The 7,089-nt window shown below is 50.7% G+C and overlaps 1 non-coding gene across 1 annotated transcript; it reads left to right on the top strand.

Annotated features, from left to right (window-relative positions):
* Positions 1-6,428: 6,428 nt before the first annotated feature.
* Positions 6,429-6,501, top strand: TRNAW-CCA (transfer RNA tryptophan (anticodon CCA)). Its single transcript has one exon. It is a non-coding gene; the product is annotated as a tRNA-Trp (tRNA).
* The last annotated feature ends 588 nt before the right edge of the window (positions 6,502-7,089 follow it).

The raw sequence follows: 7,089 nt of genomic DNA, 5'->3' as shown, positions 1-7,089 counted from the left end.
GAGTTCTTGGCAGCCAGAGACAATGATGGATCAGCCTTTACAAAATCCCCAGGATGCTGGAAAGAAATGGGGTTTCTGGAGGGAGCTTGGGTGGATGAGGGAAGCTTTGGCAGCCTCGGAGTTTGGATCATGCCCAGAACGCCGTCATTTTTTCTTTTTAAATTCCTCCACCCTTCCGTCCGTTCATAAATCAGAACTCAACGACACTGACTAAGAACTGACGGTCCCAGGTTTGGTACCAGGCTCTGGGCTGTCAGAGATGGCCCCTGTCCATGGAGGGGACCAGACTATCAGGCAGTAACACATGGCTCTCCTGGCGGAACGGGGGAGGGGGCTATAGGAACTCAGAGGAGGGAGGGTCTCGGCTGGGCTGAATCTTGAAGGATGAAGGTGTGTTCTCCTGGGGAACAAGGGATGGGGAGAAACGTTCTCCTTGACCTGAAGCCTTCACAGCGGCTGTTCTTTCCACCGGGATAATTTCCAATCCCCGTCACATACACCCACCCCTTTACCAGGAAAATCTAATACATCCTTCAGTCTCAGCTTCCGAGAGTATTTGTTCAGGGCAGGCTTCCCTAAACCTCACTGACCTGGTTGGGTGCCACACCCTCACCCCCAGGGCCCACAGAGTCTCGCAATTCCCCAGGCAGAGCTCTCACCACTTGGCGCCTTCGGTTCTCATTTGCTGTCTGATTTTGCGCATGGCGCATGAGCCCTGTGATGAGAAGGGCCATGCCTAGCTTGTTCCCCAAGGTATAGGCGTTAGGACAGCACCTAGCACAACACCGGGCACACAGTAGGTGCTCAATAAATGCTTATTTGACTGTGGAGTCTGTGAACGATCTTAGACCGGAGAGGTAAAGGGCTGCCCCTGGAATACAACAGGAAGATGGCTGGGGACACGGGGGTGGCATCTACTGAGGACGCACTATGCAGACGGCCCTCCCCCTGAGCCCTCAAGGCCGCTGGGAGAGCGGTGGGCAAGGGCAGTGGAGTCTCTGGAGGGGGCGCCTGCAGACAGAGGGGAGCCGGGCCGGCCCAGGCGGAGGGCAGAGCCAGGAGTGAGCCCTCACGTCTTGGTTCGCTGCCCCCGAAGCCCCCTCTACTCTCCAGAGTGCCAGGCCCCCAACTGGGGTGAAGAGGGCACTTCATCAGCATCTCCAGGCTGAGGGGACCTCATAGAGGGAGGAGCTGGGGGACAAGCCCAGAGGGGGAGGCTCTCCATCAGGGGCCAGGCCTGGGCCTTCAGGAAGAAGCCACCCAGGACCTAGAGATCCAGGGTGAGATGGGGCTGAGCTAGGGAGGGTGCTGGGCTGTGTGTGGAGCCAGCCGAGCTCTGCAAAGGAAGAAACAGAGAGGGCAGGGGTCAGGGATGGCAGCAGAGAGGGGAAGACCGAGATCCAAGGCAGAGGAAGACACAGCAAGACACGAGAAAAGAGGGTGGCGCAGATGGGAAAGGAAATGAATAGAGAGGCGGAAAGCGAACAGAGAAACTCGAAAGCAAATGGAGTCATAAGGGACAAATGAACCAAAGGAAAAAATGTCAGAGAGGGGCAGACATAGATGAGGAGAGAAACAAAGGCAGGGGAAAGTGACCAGTGGTCACCAAGGCTGGTCTGAGAAAGGCAAGCAGTGCCCAGAGCTCCTGCAGCACAGGGCCCAGCCCTCCCCGGGGGCCTTGACCGCTGGGTCCTCTGGCTCCAAGCCGGGCCACGAACAGCCGCCTGTCTACTGAACTGAGTACCACTCAAGTCCTTAGCCGGCAGAGCTCTCCTCGGGCCTTCGGAGTCCTTGTCACGTGTGTTGGGAGGTAGGAGCAGGAAGAAGAAGGAGGGGTGTGGGGAGGACAGGAAGGACCCCAGGGCTCTGGGCTTCAGACAACAGCCCCCCACACCCCCCCAGATGGCTGCTGAGGGTGGGCTGCCGGGCCCCTTGGCTCCCTCTTGCCTGGCCTTGAACGCCGAGTAGCCTGATACTGGCTCTTCGCATTAGGGTGGGCCCCCATCCCTGAGCCAAGGCCAGCACGTGGCATGTACCACCCAGACCTTTCCATGGGGCCTGAGGAACGCAGCCCAGGGGCTCTCTGACCTCAGTCCTGGCTGGGAGACCAAGGCCAAGTTCCTTCCCTTTTCTGAGCCTCTGTTTCCTCACCTATTCAATGCAAGGCTAAGTAATCACCCAACAAATTGTGTTTACGCCTGAGAATGGTAACCAGTGATGTGCTTTCCCTGTGCTGTCCTTGTCCTTATAGCCCCAGCTCGTCCCTCCTGCTGGACAACCTGCCCCTCCCATGGTCAGCTGGCAGAACGCCCGTGTCTGTGGTCTTCCCTAAAGAGACCTCAGCACTGTCCCAAATACGGCGGCTAGTCTTACTTATTTTTCATCTTCTAAATTACAGTTGCCCTGAGTCAGGGAAAGCCTGCCATTATCCTATTTAACCTATAGATGTCTATATGGTTTTCTCCAGAGCCTGCTGGAAGAGCCCTGTTCCAATTAACCTACAATTCTTTCTTGAAGAGCAGCAGCATGAGATGATAGACACGCAAAGTTGGAAGGGGCCTTGGAGATCTTCTAATCCAACCAGAAAGTTCTGTAGCCCGTGACACCAGCCCCAGAGAGGCAAGGTCTCAACATACAAAGTCAGCCGAGTCAACAGAGGCATTGGGACTTGAACTTAATTTACCCTATTCCCAAGCCAGGGCTCTTTGCTCAAAACCCTGCTGTCATGCATTTGTTTGTTGATTCTATTAAGCAGGGTGTGGCCTTGCAATGCACATCTATTTGTTTTGACTTCCCAGGGATCCTTCCCTTTCCTGGTGCCAGCAGTCTGTTCCTACTGAATAACTATTCCTGCCCCTGTGGTCCTGGGGGAATAGGCACCCATACTGCCCACCCACATTCCAGAACACTAGGACAGGAGGTAGAGGGAGTCGGTACTCAGACATGTACTGTCCCATCTCCCACGTGGGATCTGTGGGTGGAAATGTGACCCAGGCGTGCCAACCAGCCTTCCTTGAGATTAATATGTGGATGGCAGTGGGGGGAAGATTCCTCCATTCCACCGCAGCCTGACCCTGCAGAATGGTAAGCTGTGAGGACGTGATTCTACTTGAGGGTTGCCATCTTTCATCTTCCTAACCACAGGCAGAAAGCCTGCCTGCAGAAAGAAGCCAGCACACAGAGATCAACAGAGCCCAGAGATCAGAAGAGAGGCTGGGTCCTAGCAGCAACCTCGGCGCTGTGGATCTAGCTGGCCCCCCAAGGAGCCCCATCTTCTAAAGAAGAGAGCCACCCCAAATCACAGGTGGTAAAAGACATAAAAATACAAATACACCCTACCTTTCGTGCTGATGCTCATATTATCTCATTTAACCCACGAAATAATTCCACTCAGTGAATATCATTAAGCCGATTTGATGGTGAATTGATTAAGGCTTTGAGAGGTAAGATGTCTGGCCCTATATCCTAAGTCATATGCCCAAAACAGAAGCTCACCTCAGCTTCAAAGCCAGACTGTTTCCCAATTGTCTACGCTGGCTTTTCTGTGATAGAGAGAAGCCCAGGAGGTAGTGGGACACAAAGACTACAACCTTTGCCCGCCCAGGGCTGGAGGGAAGAAATGAAGAGGTGCCCTCACTAGGGATATGAACAGTGGATTGTGTCTTGAGGAAACTCCAAGTGGACGTGGCCTGAGAAGAGGGAGAATTCCTTCAAACCATAGGCCTACAGGTGGTACCTGTCAGACACATCCTGTTTCAGTGTTCCTGTTCCAAACCCCAAAGAGGCCCCTCCACATTCAGAGAGTGGTCATGATAAAAACTCTGCACAGGTTTCTTTTCAAAGAGATTGCTCTCCCTCTCTCTTCACTCCCACCCCTCACCTTCTCTTTCTCTCTGCTCATCTCCTGCCAAAGGCACTGGAAGTTTAGAGTCTGAGTTCCTGGGTGATCTGAGGTGACAGGAAAACTCAGGCAGCCATCCGATCTGTATTCTGGAGAGCCTAGCTGCAGCATTACTTAAAAGGCGTTCCGCAACCTATTGCTGCCGCTTTCTTTAAAGGCTTGAGCAATTTTGATATTTTGGTTCAGTGTCACTGTAGAAAAGCTTTACAATTCTAGCTCAGGAATTAGAAGATATATTTGTAATAAGAATTGCTAACCACTGTCAGCTGGCAGGCCCGTGTCCGTGCATGAAAATGATGCCATTAGATTTCACAACGGTGGGCAAAATGTAAAGATCATGGATCATATACGAGACAGAAGAGAAAAAAAAACCACTCCACCCTCGGGGGATTTCAGGCAGTCTGGGTGGCGCGGCTCCACGTGCACATTTAGCCCCTAGATAAGGTGGAAAGCTCAGTACTACTCGTCTTTGCAAATACTACTATTTTCCCCTTTATTTTATCTAACTGCTTTCTCCTATAATGTTGATGAATCGTGCAATTGCATTTTAATGAGGTGATGGTGAGTCTGAGAGAGATAGTGAGGGGGAAGATAAAGATCTAAGGGAGACAGGAGGGGTCCCCGAGCACACAGGTCCCCACAGGTCCAGAGCATGCAAGCGACACCCAGCCTGCCCCTGCCCTGAAAGCTGGGCCACCCACGTGACTGAGCATGACAGTGTCCGGGCCTCAGAAGCAGGCAGGCTGGGGTTGGGCTCCTGCTCTGTCATTTCCAGGCCAGGCAGCTTTTGGCAGATTGCTGATATTTTCATTTCTGGTAGAATCCATTTCCTTCCGAAGGGAGAAAGCATGACTGCACATCTGCCATGTTCTAGATGCTGGGGAGATCCTAGTGAAGGGAAGGCGCAAACACCCCTGTGCTCCGGACACTTGGCTCTAACAGGACGATGACAGGGATAACCCAACAGCACTGGCCTGTGAGGATCATACAGGGTAACGCAGCCAAAGGGTCAGTAACGTAGCCAAAGTATCGTAGCCAAAGGGTCAGCCAAGGGTCAGAGTAACGTAGCCAAAGGGTCATACAGAGTAACGTAGCCAAACGTAATACACAGTGGGTGCTGGATTAACGCCTCTTTCTTCCACTCTTTATTCCCATTTATTTATCACGTCAATCAAGAGAGGAACTTATCTTTAGCAGCAGCTTCTAGGTAAGGAAAAGAGTGTGGATCAGGGGCTGCGAGGATGTATCAGAGACAGAAAGCTTACAGGGCACAGATTCGAGCTTAAGTCTGTCCGACTCAGAAACGCGTTGACTCTCCCCGTCAGTGTGGACCAGACTGGAGCCTTCAGCAGGGACGGGAGGAGGGGCACCGGGCAGCGGCACGAGGCCAGACCTCAACTTGTCCCAGCCTGCTCCGTCCTCAGGCCCTGCACCTGTCACCTCAGGCTGGTCACTGATACTCGTGTCTCCTTTCAACACTGCCTTTGTGTCTTACGAGCGGTCCCCTGGGCTACCTTAATTCCAGTTCACCTTATGAACGATTCTCTATTTGAAACGAAATCATTTCTGGTTTAGGATGAAGGATATGGATTTAGGGGCTCACCGTAAAAAAAGAAAATAAACCCATACAATGAAAAACATAACACTTGAAAGACCTTTTATGGTTTGCAGAGTGTTTTTCTCATAGTTCCTCATGCGATACTCTTGAAAAGATCCCTTCAAATCTGTACGTACGTATGAGGTAAAAAGAGACACCCCGAAAAGTAATTTATCTAATCTCTCACAGCTGTCTTTTGGCAGGTGTGACATTTAAGCCCAAATGTCTTGACATAAAACCCAGAAGGTACCCCACCACGAAGGACCTCTCAGTCAATGAAGCGGGAGGGTGTTACAACTGACGGGATACCAGCCAGGAGTATCTCACCTGCAGCCGCACTAAGGTCTCACGACGAACTGGCAATGCAGTGCTTCTCAGAGTGCGGGCCTCAGGGCACCCACATGGCACCACGCCCCTCCTCCCTGGACGCTTGTTGGAATATAAGCATCAGAGCCCATCCCAGACTCACTGACTCAGCATCTCCCGGGACAAGCCTGGGAGTATGCATCTTCTTTAACAAGCTTCCCAGGGATTCTCATTCGGGAACCACTACAGTAAGATAGATATTTATTGTCCCTGGTTATAGATGAGAAACATGAGGACCATGGAGAATCAGTATCTTATCCAGCTTATGTAGTGTTAGATGGTGGGTTCGGTCTCAGTCTTTATGGTCTCAAAGCCCAGGGCTTACCAACAGACTCATTCATTCAATGAGCACCTATGAAGCACCTACTAAGGGCCAGGCACTGTTCTACGTTACCCTGGCACACAAAGATATAGCCTATCCACTTCTTTGTTTTAATGGGTACCTGATGAGAGAAATAAGCTTAAAAGTTGGAGTTGGGGCAGAAAGAAGGGTTTCAGGGCTCAAACTTGTTGTGTCTGGGACTGTTTATAGAAGCAATGATAGATATTGGGCACCCTGGGACTTCCCTGGTGGTCCAGTGGTTAGGACTCCATGCTCCCAATGCAGGGGGCCTGGGTTCGATCCCTGGTCAGGGAACTAGATCCCATATGCCGCAATGAAAAGCCCGCATGCCACTACTAAAAAAAAAAAATATCCCACGTGCCACAACTGGGACCCAGCGCAGCCAAATAAATTAATTAATTAATTAATATATTTTTAAAAAGATGTTGGGTGCCCTAAGATAATATGTTAAGCTCTATTATCTTATTTAATCTGCCAACAATCTATGAGGAGGTATTATTTTATTATTATTATTATTATTATCATCATCATCATCGTCCCCAGTTCAGAGTTGGGGACACTGAGAGCAGGAAAGCTAAGTGAATTGTCTAAGTAATTAGAAGGCAGAGCCAAGCGGTCTGATTTCAGAGCACACACTATTGAGGCCATCAGTAGAAAAGTCCTTGGTCTCCATTTGAGCTCATGAAATAACTGGCTCCAAATACCACGCTCATGGGCTTAGTCTCTACGGGCAGTGTATGTGGCTCATTAATGGTTTCCCATAAAAGAGACAACGTTAATACCCATAACCTAATACAACCATGTAATAATCATTATAACAGCAATCAACATCACCAGAACATGTTAATGAATTACTGATGACTTTCCATCACCTTAAAGAAG

Source organism: Balaenoptera acutorostrata, chromosome 19, assembly GCF_949987535.1.
Source record: "Balaenoptera acutorostrata chromosome 19, mBalAcu1.1, whole genome shotgun sequence".
Classification (NCBI taxonomy): Eukaryota; Metazoa; Chordata; class Mammalia; order Artiodactyla; family Balaenopteridae; genus Balaenoptera; species Balaenoptera acutorostrata.
The sequence above is the reverse complement of the archived record's forward strand: the minus strand, read 5'-3'. Positions and strand labels throughout refer to the sequence as shown.